Genomic DNA, 15,736 nt, shown 5'->3' on the forward strand with positions numbered 1-15,736 from the left:
GGCTCCGGCGGGTGGCGGGGAGGCGCCATCGGCCGCCCCCGGAACGGCACGGCCCCGGCACGGCACGGCCCCGGGCACAGCACGGCACGGCCCCGGGCACGGCCACGGCACGGCACGGCACGGCACGGCCCCGGGCACAGCACGGCAGGAGGGAGAAGGCACCGCGCCGGGCAAGGGTTTCTTGGGTTTTAAGTGCCAAGGAGCTTTTTGTCTTTACGAGCAAAGGCCTCGGGGCACCATCTCCCTCTGTACAAAAGGGATTTGCGAACGTCAAACCGCTGTGTTTCCCCTCTCGCGCTGTGACAGCAGAAGCGGGCAGGCCGTGCTGCTGTCCTTCTGGGTTTCCCTGGCTACCGCAGAAATGCGCTTTTTTACTTCCCCCACCCTCTTCTCGATAGTAACCTAAAGGAACAATGTGTCCTGCGGCTCCTTCAGCCACGTGAAGTGCTAAAATGCCCGACTCTTTTCTGACAGTCATTTCTCTGCTTGTGCCTGCTGGCTTTGTCATTAATAAAGGCTTTTTTTCCCTTTTTTTTTTTTTAATTTTTCTTTCTTTTCTTTCTTTTTCTATCCTTTCTTTTTCTTTTCTCCCCCCCCCCCCTCCCCCCCAAGCATTAGTTTGGAATTGTGTTTTTACCCGCTCTGTGTCATGACTCTAATACAGAACATTGCCCAAACGGTTAACGATGAATCTAGTTTCTTTACACTGTTGGTTGGGTTGTTGGTAGGGTTTGGGGGGCTTTTGGGGGTTTTTTTGGTGGAAAAGAAGGGAAAATAATTGTTACAGTGAGATAAATCACAGCCAAAACATATATGTAAATACTGCGTCGTGACAGTAACTCTTCAGGGAAACTAGAGGGCAGACTTCTAAAATACTTCAAGATCTGTAAAGCCGCAGATAGGTACTTCATCGTCTTCCCCAAAAAAACGTTAAGTGTCTAACTCCTAGGGGTTTTGCATGTTTAACCAGCTAAATGCTTTCAAAATACTGTCCTGAGGTGGCTCAGGAAGCCTGTTGCATAACAATAATAGTCCTTGCTGCGTGTCAGTAGCCAAGCAGCTCCTATTGTAAGTAAGTCTGCTAATTATTCTACCCAGTATAACTGAGTTGCCATTTCCTTATCCCTCCCTTCATCTCCAAGTTTTGTCATGAATTGTGTCTTAGTGTGTACTAGAAATCACTTTGGACTGGACAGGGTTTTATTATTATTACATATGTGAGTATTGCTTAGCATCTGCATGGGCTTTGGCTTCTGACTCGTTCATTGCGGGATGTTTACAAAGACCCTTGCAGTGGCAGAGAAAAATGGAAAGAAGTGAACCCTCATGGTCAAATTGCCAAGAAGGAAATGAAATTAATAGAAAATTTATTTAGATTTTTTTTTTAAATTTCTTATGTGCAGTCTTTGAGTCTGGGGCAGATCAGGAGTACAGTATAATTTTTATGGCTTGGAGTTGTCAAAATGAATCTTGAAGGGCAGCATTAAAGTGTTCGGCATCACACACCTGAATGAAGGTGGAGATCAATGCAGCAGGAGACTGAGATGAGGTGGAGGCTGCGGAACCAATATGTTATACTGGAGACCTGGGCCCTGCCCTCAGCTGGACCACGACGGTGCAGGAATAGCTGGGGTTAAACCAACCTAACTGTCTCCAGCAGCTTCTGGATGTTAGGAGTGTTGAGCAGGAATTTGAGTTTCCAAGTCTGGCAGACCTGAAGCTGTCAGCCCTTGGAAGCCCCCGTCAAAGAGCTGCACCAGCCTCTTGGCAGGTTGCCGGCGAGCCAGCATGGGGGCTGATAAGAAACTGCCCAGATCAGTCATGCTCAATGTTCCATGTTGCATCAGGAGAATTGCTGAAAGCAAGATGTTTCCATAAAAAGTTACACTTTCAAAGCATAAACCTTTCCCAGTGGAGAAATGTTCCATCAGAAAATGTTGGACTGGTTTGACTCTTGGCATACTCTAAGGTACAAAAGCTCATTGCATTTTAAATAAACTTCAGCAGCCTCAGTCCATGCCAACTCTCAAACAACAAATCAAGCAAACTCGCCTTTTTCTTCCGTAATTATCCAACCTAATAATTCTGTTGTCATTTTCCCCTTTTGCTTCACTGAAGGAAGAAAGGTTGTGTTTGCAGTGCGCCAAGATGCTATTTGCTTCCAGTTTCACTGCCCTGGAATTTGAAAATCATAAACAGTCATAATATAAATATATGTAGCTTTAATCCCAAATTACGTACGTACAAACGGCACCAAAATTCAATTACCTTCAGGACACACATGATCCGACTTTGTTTTATAAAACATTTTTTTGACATAGTCCTTTGTAAAACCAGCACGAAATGCACATTTTCTTCAGGGACAAATGAAAGACAAAGTCTGCCTTGCCAAGGTTTGAACACATGGCTTTTGGAAGTCTAACCGGTTAACACCTAATGCTTAGACCTTTCCCCTCAAACATTAAAGTTGCATGAGAGATGGAGAGTATTTGCAGTGAAAAATGAATGGCAGAGCTGGCACCCTGGAGGATATGTGAATTCTGAAGAATAATAAAATAAAAATGTTCAGACAATGTTAAAGTCTGGTAGGAACTGAAAAAGCAGGCAGCATGGAAGTTAAGGGCTAGTGTTTATGTGTTTGTCAGTGCAGACGAATTAACATACTGTACAGCCTGCCTTATATTGTGTTACCTGAAAACTGCTATACAATTTTCCCCTGACCATCTGATATCTGCAAAATTATGTGTGGTTACAAAAGTAACACAGTAATGCTGATTCATCTTTTGTACATATCAGTACATCTCTGAACTAACCTACCTCGCCTTAAGTATAGGGGAAAGAAAATTTGGTACCTGTATCTTAACTTTTGGGTGTGAATAACCACTATTAGGCTACATGTTCAGTCTTCACTGATTAACTGATGCTTATGTGAGTCATTTATCAACTTAATATCTTTTTAATATGTGCTTTTTATCATTCAGTTCCACATCTTTTTTTTTTTTTTTTTAAAGGAAAAAGCCATCGACTCCACAAATGTCAGTAGGCAAGAAAGACCAATGGCACTTTAGAAATGTCATTAGTGAGGGCATGGACTTGTGGACTCCTTAGGAATCAGCAGTGTGCCAGATATCTCACTTTTTGCAGCCTTTGCCCCTGCAACTCTACCATCTCCTGCAAAATAAAAATTCAGAATCTCTTGCTTAAAAAATTTTATTTAAAAAATACAAATATTTTTCCTTAACTCCTCTCAGTATGTGAAAACCATGCAGACACCAAGCAGTGCTGCTTATCACTGGGTATGTGTCTCTGGAGAAAATGCCAGCTTATCAGGGAGGGGTGTATTAAGTGGCAGCATTCAGATTTGTGAGAAAGTTTTGTCCATAATTTTGAGGAAAGCTTCAATATTTGATTGGAGAGTTAGCACCAAATGAAGTGCCAGTGTAAAAGAAATCTGAGGCAAGTGCCTTCCTCCGGAATCTCTTTCATGTAGTAAAACAACTTACTTGAAAATCATTGTTCATCATTTAATCATATAGCACAGCTATACATTTTAGAGTTCCTATGGCATGAAACAGCATGATCTTGAGGGTGATAGCCCACTCCTACAAAGGCTTTTATTGCACTGTTTGAGGGACTACAATAAGATTGCTGAAGGCATTCGACTGGAAGAGTCTTTACGCTACCATAAAAATGATTTTCAATTTCCTGAGAAAGAATCAAAATTTTTAAAGTAAATCAGGCAGTTTTGGTGTGAAGCCTTGTTTTGTTAGATTTCCAACTTGCTGTCCACCCTGAATAACAAATAACATTTCTAATTACTTCCAATACCTGTTGTGCAGCAACTTCAAACCCTTGATACTATGGGTAAGGTGGAGACCCAGGCCATTAAGATTGTTACAAAATTTTATAGTCCAAGCTACTGACCGAGGCTTTAGAAGGCTGCAAGATGCGACACCAAAGGTCCTCCTTTGCTGCTGAGGTGAAGCTTCCACCGGAGTGAATGGGACTGCCACGGGAGCAGGCAGCAAGGCTCTGAGAAGTGCAAAATGCCTTTAGTGGCCCTGCTTGTGCTGCCCTACGTGGGACAGGGGAGGGTTTGAATTTTTCAGAGCCGTAGTGCTTGCGGTGGGTTAGCCCACGATCCAACCTGAAGGCAGCGACCCCCACGCTCATAAGTCACTTTTGAAACAATCCAGGAATTCTGTGCTTTAGCTTTATAATAATTTGCCAGTGTTTAATCCAGTTTACACAGTGCAATACCAGCCATTGTGTTCTTACCTCTTGTACTTTAGCTGCACACACCTGTGAGGCATTCCCCCCCCCCCCAGTTATCTCTGTGGTGGGCTACCAAGCGCTGACTGTAGGGAGTCTCTGCAGCAAGAGCACTCACCACCATATACATTTTCTCCTAGCTGGAAACTTTGCTTTCAGAGACACATCCTGGTTGAGAAACCCCAGTCATGCAATTAACTCTCAGCAGGTGCATTTCATATTGCATCAATGAGTGCCTCCTTACAGAGCCTTCATCACTCAGAACAACAAAGATGTCCCGTTGTTTCAAATGTCACAGCTTTTTTGGACTTTTTCTTTTAGTAGCTGATTTTTATTGCTGCTTTTTTTATCAATCATTATTTTCTTTCTGGTGGTGCTTAGCCTGGTCCCTTCCGTACATATCTTTCTCCTGTAGACATCACAATTACCAGTCCATAAGGGGACCTAGCAACATCTTTTCATTTTCACGGTGCACCACCACCCAGGTGCATTTCTACTGGCTATTTTTGCCCTGTGCCTGTAAGCTGCTAAGTGGTTTTGGTTATCATTGGAGAAATCAATGGGATTTGTAGCACCTTGAAGGAGGTAATAAGCACTTTGCGGGATCAGCTTGTAGGCCTGGGCTTCCTTACTGACGAATTTGCTACGACAACAATTCCTGAAGTTTGACCACCTCTGTTAGCCTTTGTGTTGAGAATCTGAATTGCTATTACGGCAAACAAAAATGAAATAAAACTAAATTGTCCTGGAAAACCCTTTCTAATCTCAGTGCCATACCTTTTTTACCACTTAAGCTCTTTAAGTCACACGGCTTCATTAAGAGACTATTTGGGCATACTTGCTAGTACAATCAGGGTGGTACCTTAAAAAGGGGACCAAGCCCTTGAGCGATGCCTACACTGGGAATCAAATGCTTTGTGAAGAAGACCCGGTATGGGTGAATGAGAATAGCTTAATATAAACTCAGAGAACAATTTTGCCCCTAAATTGATTAATAATTACAGAGAATACTAATTATAAGCAGACACCTGCATGAACCTAGCAGGGCTTAGTAAAGTGCCACAGAGGAAAAACTTTTTTTTTCTCTTCAGAAGGCAGTAATGTCAAAGGTAGCAGGTACTGCAGCGTAGTTCTCATTAACAGAGGTAGAAGGAGCCACTGCAGCTCCTCATCAACAACTTTCATCACAGCGTTTCATATGTACTGCTTGATCTTTGCTTCCCATTACGAATCACAGATGACCTCATATGCTCCCAAAGCAATTGAAGGTGGGTCTGTGAAACCTTTTTATAGGGATGGCACTTTAGGTTATGAGAAGTTGGAGGGAAAATGTTAATGAAAAAGCAGAAAATTAAAATGAGAACTTGAATTTAATGTGAGGTAAACATATGTTACAGCCACTGTGCTTTAAGACATGTAAACTGTGGAGAGAAAATGTTAAGGGTAGCTCCAGAAAATGTCACAGCAGCAGTAGCAATAGCAATAACAGGAAGTATATCAGAGTTAGTATAGGGGGGTTTTTTTGTAATACCATTTTGAAGTGTTATACACAATTAGTCCTTAAAAATAAGTCTCTTTATGAACTGCTCAGATATGATAAACTTCAAGATATCATATGCTTTCCCAACTTTAAGAAAAGATTTTTATCCCTATAAACAACAATTTTATATTAGCGTCTGTAGTGAATCCATAAGCAAAAGAATGTGCTCATTAAGGTGCTACTTCATCTAAATGATAGCTAGCAGAACATAGCATGTTGTTTTAGGCAGCTTTCTGATCTCGCCCAAGAGGTGCCCAAACAAAAGAAAAAAAATTACTGATATGGCTGAGGAGACAGAGTTCGGAACACATTTCCACACGCTAGAGACTGTAACGTTGGTAACACATTACAAATCCTAAATCTTTTGAATTAGTACTAGTCAGGAAATAGAGACATTTGTTATGGAAAGAAGTTCTTTCTTCTTCACTGGAAATATTGGTCCTTCAGGGAACTGATAGACTTCTGTGCTTACACAATACTTGGTCATTTGCTTTAGAAAGTTAAAAAGTATCTGATGTACAGAATGTAAAGAAGCCACGCTGCTGCTTCAGCCGGCTTCAGCCAGGAGTCTGTGCTCAAACCTCACCATGAATAATATTCTCATGTATGATTTGTTCATGTGTTCTCTTGTTCATGCTTATTAACTCTCTGGGAACCACTTGCATGAATCGGCCGCTGTGCCCAAGTAGTTGCCATCTCCAAATAACTAAGGGAACAACCTAGCAACCATGCACAGTTTAATATTGCTGCACTGAACCAAAAATCCTCCAAAGAGCTTCAGACACATATTGATATCTAATCTGGGTTTTTTTACAACTTAAGCTGTTATGGCAGCCATTAGGTCAGTGCAACACCAGTCTTCTTAATTGTGTTATGCCGGCTAAGTACCCAATTTATATCCTTCAGAAATGCCACAGATTTGTTCCTTATTTGGCAGGATATACATGTGCTGCCATAACATATTGATCTGAAAGGCCTCCATTCGATAGCTGTCACTTCAGAGCCACTGGGCTAAATTGTCTCTCTTTTGCAAGTTCCTTTGCTGACAAAGCTTTGTGTCAGTGTAGGTAACAAGAAATTTTGACAACTGTATAACATGAGGAATGGTTTTACTTGAATGGGTTTTTTTGTCTCAAATAAAAAGGTCTGTTGTGGTTGACTAGACGTGCTGTTACACAGTACTCAATTGCAGCTCACTTGGGCACGCACTGCTGAACCACAAACAGTGGAAAGGGTCAAAACTATCCTTAGTTCCCCATGTCATACTGTCTGAAGACAGACGTAATTTGAGGAACAACATATGTATGAGAAATTGAGCATATGGCTTTCAATAATTTTTATGGTGAAGACAAGCAAAGGTCATTATCAAAAAGATTATTTTTGTATTTCAGTGCAAGAGACATCCTTTTTGTTTAACATTCTATGTCAGACAAATCTAAGAAATAGAAGTTCTGACCTTTTTTTGTTTTGAAACTGTGTGTATGTGTGTGTGCAACCTGAATCTCCATGTTTTTGCTGCTTCCCCACATATTTCAATTGACCATAGATAAAGAGCAGAAATGTAGGAGAAATATATACAAAAATCTTTCCAGTATTTCACAGAAGCACGGACTGGATGAGGTTGGAAAGGACCTCTTGAGGTCATCTGGTCCAGCTCCTCTGCTCAAGTGGGCCACCTAGAGGGGCCACCTAGAGCAGGGTGCCCAGAACCACACCCAGAAAATGTAAATGACAGTAAATATATTTTAAAAGATACATGAGAGATGCTCAGATATACGAGAGTTGCTATTATTATCCTGACAGAAACGTAACAAATATGTTGAAATAATTTGCAAAAAGCATGCAAGAAAGCATGGTTTAATTTAAAGTAGGCCCTTTCATTTAGTCAACCAGGTACCACTGGGAGGGAGCCAAAGGATGAACTCCCCTTTGCAACCTAAACCCTCTCTCTGATGTCCCGTCACGGTACTAATACATTCACCTGGAGCACGCTTGACTTCCTACTGATTCTTCTGCCATCTGTGTGGACAGTGATTCCAGATACGATATAAATATTAAAGTAGTTGCACAGGGGAAGATGATCTTATTAAGTAGTGCCCACTGACGGGAAGTGAGGGCAGACGAATTACAGTAGGTGCCTTGGCACTTCAGGTCACCATCTCTGGATGGACAAGGATTTTACCAGATGCGTAGGAGAACTAGGGAGTCAAAGGAGACAGTCAAGTTTTATTTCACATTCCCTAGAGAAATCAAAGAAGACATGTCCTTGGATTTACCTTTTTCCCAAGTTTTTCCTCCTGAAGATCAGTGTGTTTGTAATTCTAGGCTAATTCTGCTCCAGACTAACAAAAGTTCATGAACCCTGTCCCCTTCTTACCTTACTGAAACGGACACCCTTTTCATTCCCAGGGTGCTATTTGCTAGGAATGCCCAGATGTCATTTACAAATTGTGGGAACAAAAATCTTTCCTGGGTCTCCTAACTCCATAGGAAGTTATTACCTTCATTGCTCACTTGTACTTCTGAAGAGGCATTTTTTGACCATTTTTATCAAAATTTTTGATCATTTTTATCAAAATGAGTGCAAAATTTTGTCCGAGCAGCCATGCTTGTTGTCCATGTGCAATAACCAAGGTATGTAATGAATGCTTTTGGCTGGTTATAATTAGATTTTTGCATGATTTAAATCATGCTTCACAGCTTGGTTAAACAGTATTGTAAAGAAAAGACCCAGTTTTCCAACTGTAACCCCCACACACACCCTGTTCGCTCCCAAATAGAGGACTCTTGCTGTCTTTTCTTAAATGTTGCACAGATGACTGTGATATAGTGGTGAGTAAGAGATCTATAAATGGGTTCTGGTGAGGAGTAAACATCATGTGGTCGTTCACTTTGGAAGCTTGTTGAGTGGGAGGCATTTACTGAACCTTGGGGCACTTGCTGTAATCACTGATTTTCTATGAGGTGTTAATGGGATATGTCTTTTCTCCTTTGTAAAGTTACTTCTTGTAGCACAGGCTGCCTTAACAGAATCTTAGGGTTAAATATATAAGGCTGGAAGCTGTTCAAATAAAGACAAATTTTATTTAGCCTTCAGGTGATTCATGCACACTCTTTAATTATGTAATATTAGCGCCGAATGTGATCATTTTATTGTATATAAGGAGATACAGCCAAAATCTGGATTCATTTCATGTTTCATCTTCCTTCAGCTAACATGTTGTATAAGAACAGAAAATACTGACAGTTGGAATTACTGGTCCTTTTTTTAGAGTAAATCTTTTATCTGCTTGCAGTTAACCAGTTTGGGCATATTTTCAGGGAATAAAAGGGAGATGCAACATTACAAACAGTAATTTGGGGGAAAAAAATAAGTGAGATTTTGCAATTCATTAATTTATTTAGATTTATTTTTGAGGTTGCATCTATGTTGAATAGCACATAAATGAAATAATTTCTTACATTAAAATAGCCATTGCTTTTTCCTGTGGTTAGAAAACTCAGGGACCCAACCTTTTTTGTCCCAGAAGCTAATACTGGCATCACACCGACTGCAGTCACAGCCCTGCAGATTCTCAGACAGGGAACAGAGAAAGTCTTGAGGGCTGAAAAACACTCTAATTCCATGATTTTTAAAAAAAGCTCCTAAACATGCGCTTATGTCCATCCTTAATCAGAACAACATTTAAGCTTTCGCTGTCAAGTACATCCTTTTCTGTTTTCTTTAAAACGGCAGAGTGTTGTTCAGTAGAATAAGGTTGATTGGAGTGTCAAGGGAGGCGCTGGTAGATAAGCTGCAGCCGCTGAAAGAATAACCAGGGAACATAACTGTGAGGATTATTAATGTACCATAAGCAACCTATTTTTGAGTTTACAGACTCCCATTGATCTCTGGAGGAGTTCGAGGTCTAAAAATAATGTGCCTTTGGGAGTTGGGAGAGAGAGAATTGGAGCCGGACGGAGGGAGGTCTGAGTGGATTGGAGCGTCATGGGGAGATAATAGAGGGTCCGCTGACTGCAAAGGGAGTTCAGGTAGCAATTATAAGCAACCACAGAGCAGAGAGTACACCTGAGAGAAAGATAATATTATTAGCGGGTGTTAAAATAGCACTGCTTGCAAGCGGTGTGCTTTTTAGACAAAATTTGAGAACAGTGGGCTTGATTTTCCTCAGCACCTGAGCACTGAGGCAAGGTTTATCATCATGACAATTTGTTTGCTCCTGTATTTGGATGGCAAGTGGCAGGGTTCTTGGGCACTATGTGGGGTTTTTTTTTTTTTCTTCTGCTGCTAATTAACTACTCTTGTAGGTGCATTGCCTCCTAGAACACTGGGTTTCCTTTGACTAGAGCTGCTATGTCTCGGTTGTGACTGGGAGAACTGCAGACAGTAGACCTCTTGGTGGGTCCACTGCCTAGTGGGAGTCCTGTTCTGTGAGAAGGGGAAGAAGAGAGGTGCTTGCTCAGCTGGATGGGATATGATGCCAGCTGGGACCTTTCAGCCCTGAGATCATAAATGTATTAAGTGATATTAATTTCAGTGGGAGCTGGGTGTCAAAGGTCTGGGATCTGTGAGGAAATGAAGGGAGGACAAAGGAGTATTTGAAGAAATGGAGCATGTGCCTAAAAGTAATCCCAGCAGCCAGATTACTTGGATTATTAGCAACACAATAATGCAGTATATAACACTTTGTTGTTTTAGTTTGCAAATTCACTGACAGTTCCACAGCAAAGCAGGGGCAAGCAGTGACCTTGCACCTGGCCCACGAATCCACCCTGGCCCTCATGAGTGGAGGACAGCTTCCCCTGGGACAAAGGAAGCCTTTTCCCAGACTCACAGACTGGCTGAGGCTTGAGAGCACCTCTGGAGACCGTCCAGTCCGACGCCCTGCTCAGGACAGGGTCACTGCTCAGGGACGTGTCCAGTCAGGTTTTGAATATCTCCAAAGAAGGAGACTCCACAACGTCTCTGGGCAGCCTGTGCCAGTGTTTGACCACCCCAACAGTAAAAGTAGTTTTGTTTCCTGTTTAAATTCCCTGTATTTCAACTTGTGCCTGTTGTCTCCTGTCCTGTCACTGGGAACCATTGAGGAACGTCTGGCTCCATCTTCTTTGTATCCTTATCACCAAGATCCCTGGGGGCTTGGTGTGCGCAGCACAGTGTGGCTGGTACTACGAGCTCAGGTAATAAGGAAAGGCTAAATTACTTGGAGAAGATAAGCATGGAGCTCCCAGGCAGGGCAGATTTCTCCTCCAGGATGACACTCACAGGAAACGCGGCCTTACCATCTAAGACGCTGAATCTGCTAGAAAGGTATAAAAAATATCATGTAATCCTAAAAACCAGAATGCTGAATTACAGCTGTCCTCCACGCCGCAAACCTGCCCAGATGCGTTTGGAGGCAGAACCTGGCACTGGCCTCTTTCAGCAGAAGGATCAGAAAACAGTCGTGACACCGAGGACCACGTTACACTCGGAGGTGACTGCTGCGCTCCGCTCACCCTCCCTCTCTTCTGATCCTGGGCTCGAGCGCTCGGGTTTAATCACAGCTAGCAATGTTTTATCCGCCCACCACTAGAAAACAGTCACCTTGTGATATGCAGGAACAGGCACAGAACAGTTTGAAAGAGAAAGGAGAATACTCGACTGAAACACAAGGAGAGCGTGTGTAGGCAGGCGGTAATTATATAGGACGGGATTACACGTGCGTGCATATCCTGGGGAGCCACCAAATGCAGCCTTAAAGTTGGATTTTGTTTTTGAGATCAGGAAGATAAGTACCTAAAATTACCTCATTGGAAGGAAATTTCAGCTGAAACAAAATAGTACATTGCCTTACTGAATCAGGCTACGAGACGATTACGTTGTTTGATTGCTGATGGCCGCAGAGTGTGTTAGGAGCACCACATGTGGTTTTATGACCTCTTTCCCTTGGACAACGACACCCCCTCACTTTTTTTCAAGTCAAGTTAATTAACTTTTGACTTCTTTATTCAAAAGTCGCCAACACTTTCAAGCAGTTAGTGTAAGCCATGGCAGGGTTTCTCTTAATAGCACCTCTTTTCTCCAGGGAAGTGTTTCTTCTGAAAGCTAAGCAATTCCAGCCTTTTGAATGTCCCTCCGATATTTGTTCAGATGTGTACAGCCTACGCACACATTCAGGAGCACAGCAAAAACTCACTTTATGTAACACGTCGTGAAATACAGAAGGTTGTCATGCTTTTCTCTGTCTTGTGGCTTTTTCCTCTACTTTCTAAGCATTTGTTAAAGATTCACAAGTTCAATAAAATTTACCAAAAATAGAGATATTCCTCCACCTCAAATACTTACATCTTAGCTGATTAAACATATATGCTGAGAAAGTTAGTGTTTTGAACTTTTGAAAGTTAATTGAAAAACCTGTTTTCCTCAGTATTGAGCTGTCTGGAACCACCAATATCAACAGCAACCATGGAGATCCCTTAACTTCAAAGAGAACAGGAATAGACCATATGCTGGGCTCCAAATTAGCTGTGACTATGCAGGAAAGAGTCGCTGTGGGCAGGTCAATGGAAATTGCTCATCATTCCCCAAACAGCAGCTAAATACTACCCCCCCACATACACACTTTAAATAAGTAAATAAATTAACTCCAGTGGGATTTATACAAACAGCACAGAAAATACTATGCTACCATGTCTAGAATACTGTCTTCAGTGCTGGTCAGTCATGAAAATTAAAGCAGAAATAGGGGAGGAGTGGAGCTGTGACAGAAGCAGGAGGACCAGATGCACTACCAAAAGAAGAGAGGCTGAAAATCCCTGGGACTGTTCAGTTTGGACAGGAGACAGAGAAGGAGACTCGCTACCAGTAAGGACTTTAATGGCCAGAACAGAGAAAGCAAGAGAAGAGGATAATCAAAAAGTGGCTGCAAAAAATAATTTAAAAAATACTATATATACATAATGTATACACCAGTGGTAAAATTAAATACTATTTTGATTTTTGTTCAATTGATGCATCCCTAGTACCTGCAGCGTGTGCCGCAGGGCAGGATTTGCCTCCTGTGCCAGGCGAAGCGGTGCCGGGGCTGAGTCCAAGGGTCCGGGAGGGCTGGTCCCTGCTCGCCCCAGGGCAGGGGCAGCCCAGGAGCATCGTGTTCCCCCCCTGCCCCGCGCCTGCCAGGCAGCCTGGGGGGCTTGGGTCGCAGCTACCCTGTACTGAGGGCAAAACTCCAGTCTTTAAAGGCCCGAGCTCTTAACAGTCATGAAGTTTCATCAGAGGAAGATTTGGAGTGTAGGCGGAAAAAGCTAGTGGATCGAAAAGATTTGTTTCACGCCCACTCTGTATTCCCCGAGCCGGGGTGTAAACAAGTACACTCCGTGAAAGCAAAATTGCGGGTGTGAGGAATATACTCCCCCTCACAACTGACAGGTACTTTTCTGCATGCTCTGAAAATACCTGTGAGTGCACTGATAAATGATTAATTTCTGGTCTTGTATTTGTCACCCAGGTCTGACAAGAGAAACCGAATGGATTCCAATGAATGGAGATAATTTGAAATATTTTATATATTTGTATGAAGACTATGAACTTCCTAACTCTGCAATACCCCATAGGAAGCACCTTCTTTGTGCATTTATACCAACACTTTCTTGTCCATTTTGTTTAACATAGGAAAGTACTGCTGAAACAAAACAGAACAAGCAATGAATGTGTATATATTCAGGAATTATTTTGACTTGAGAACAGTTTAATTTGAAGTTAGAGCAGAAGTAGAATAATTTTTTTTAAATTAATTATTTCCAATTGATTTGGTTTCTTTCCTTTTGAGAAAAAAAATCAATATGGACAAAAGTTTTAAAATTATTTGACAAAATGCAGAATAAATGAGGAATGTAACATTTAATTTCCTGTTGTATTCCTGGTTATAGAACAGGAATCATGTATCGTGTAATAAAGGAAATAAAAATATTAAAAGGGATGGTCTTTCTGATGAGTTTAGCTAACTTCTTTTGCTATAGAGCCAAAGTATTTCTTTTTCTTGAGAATCTAAAATGCACTGGTGTTCTGATATTTATGCATCACCTTTACTTTATGTAATGAAAATACAAGATGTGAGCTAGCTGACAGAAAAGCTGCAACCTTTATTCAAATAAACAGGTCAACCAGCCTTGATGGAACATAGTCCTGAATATAGGTTGAAGGACCACTGTCTTCAAAAGCCCAAAAGAAATACAGATGCTGAGTAAAAATCACATATGATCACACCACCTCTTACATACGATGATTAATCCCTAACACTTGTTTTATATGGACTGTACATAAATAAAGATTGTTTGATGCATATTCTATTTTTGGAAATGAAATCTTATTGTTAGAGAAATTTAATACACTGTGTCTCCTTGGGTCTCTCTTGTGTTGTTTACTGTGAAGGGATAAGAGGAGCTGTTTTGTAATGATATTCTTCTGTTGATTGAAAACTATTCTACATGCTCTGAAACTCTCTGCCTGGCTCTTGTTTATTCAATTAAAATAAAGATAATTATTCTGGTTAGAAAACAGATTTCAGGTTGAATATTGCTAACAATGACATTCATTTAAAACTTGTTTGCTAGATCAAACAATACGAAAGCTAACTGGCAATATTTTTGTATTTTAAGTTTCACATATATTTGCATGGCTTTGTACAGGAAAGTAGCTCTACTCGCTGCAGCTCAATTAAAAGGACATTCTTGTGTTTTTTACTTTCACTATGCAATACCAACATTGCTTACTATCCTGCTTCATCCTTATACGCTCATGGCTGATATCCCTTAATGCGTTCCTTGGAGGTGAACGTCCCCAAAAGCCAGGTTGAAATGAAAGTGTCAAGAGGCAGAATGCATCAGGAGCACCTTTCATTTACATACCGATAAGATTAGCGTGTCTATTCAATCAAAGATGAACAACTTCCCCCCCACAAACACACACTGCATTATCAGTCACTGATATTGGACTGCGTTGTTCCTGCCAGTGTGGAAGTGATAAAAAGAGGAGAAAACACAATCCCTTGAGCCAAAAGCATGTTGAAGGCAAGATGAGTCAGGGCCTCAGCTTTTATTATTCTTTACTCTCTTTACTCATTTCAGAGAGCTGCAGAAAGGTAAAGCCACGTTTTTTCCCCTCCTTTCACAGTCAGGAAATTTCACAGTGGGAATTCCAGGGGATGGGGAGAGCTAGGACCACATCCCAGCCATCACGTCTGAACGTGAAAAGATAAAACCCCATCCCTGACACAGACGCGTGCTTCTTTTCTTTTACCAGATTTCAACTCCTTGCCACAAATTGGAGGGGTACCACCAGTGGCCGCTGAAACATCTTAATGGTGGGGAGGGGCTAGGCAGAAGCAAAGAACGTTTTTTCTTAGCTTCATTTTTGTTTGAAACAAAATTTCGAAATATATATAATTTTAAACCATCTCGAGGCTGACAGCTATGGGTTGTGGGGATCAGTGAGGACCCCAAGTTAGGTCTTAGCACTGCAAGGAATCTTTATTAAAGCATAAAATCAGCAATTCAATCCTAGAAAAAAGAAGGCGGCTCTCTGTGTCTCAGCTAGCAAACTGTTAACAACCGGTCTGAACCATCATGTGCTAGTGATGTTACTTTTCATCTAAGTCTTGTGAAAGAGTCTGGCTGTAGGGCAGACACAGACCAGTGAAAGACGCCCCAAGCCACTCTGCAGCCTGTTACTTCTGGCATGGAAAATTTTGCCCCCCAGATGTTTTCGTTTAGCACAAATTTAGGGAAAAATTGAGATTTTACAATGAAGGATGAGCACAAGAAATACATAATAACAGATCATGCTGAAACCATGCCTATTTCATGCGGGTACGTGCCAGCCTTTGTTGGTATGAACCGAACTCACAAACAGCTATATATTGACACCTCACTAATGAGATGATA

General features: G+C 41.6%; 1 protein-coding gene across 4 annotated transcripts in view; it reads left to right on the forward strand.

Moving 5' to 3' along the window:
* SMPX (small muscle protein X-linked) overlaps positions 1-14,351 on the forward strand; it is a 41,900-nt gene extending 27,549 nt beyond the window's left edge. For 3 of the 4 annotated variants that reach the window (XM_054821068.1, XM_054821059.1, XM_054821005.1), the window contains exon 5: positions 13,303-14,351. The gene's annotated coding sequence lies outside the window, so the exon portion shown is untranslated. Of the gene's footprint in view, positions 1-3,011; positions 3,200-13,302 lie in introns of those variants that run through there. The other variant, XM_054821031.1, reaches the window with a different exon arrangement.
* The last annotated feature ends 1,385 nt before the right edge of the window (positions 14,352-15,736 follow it).

The sequence above is a fragment of the Grus americana genome, chromosome 1 (assembly GCF_028858705.1).
Source record: "Grus americana isolate bGruAme1 chromosome 1, bGruAme1.mat, whole genome shotgun sequence".
NCBI classification, from domain to species: Eukaryota; Metazoa; Chordata; class Aves; order Gruiformes; family Gruidae; genus Grus; species Grus americana.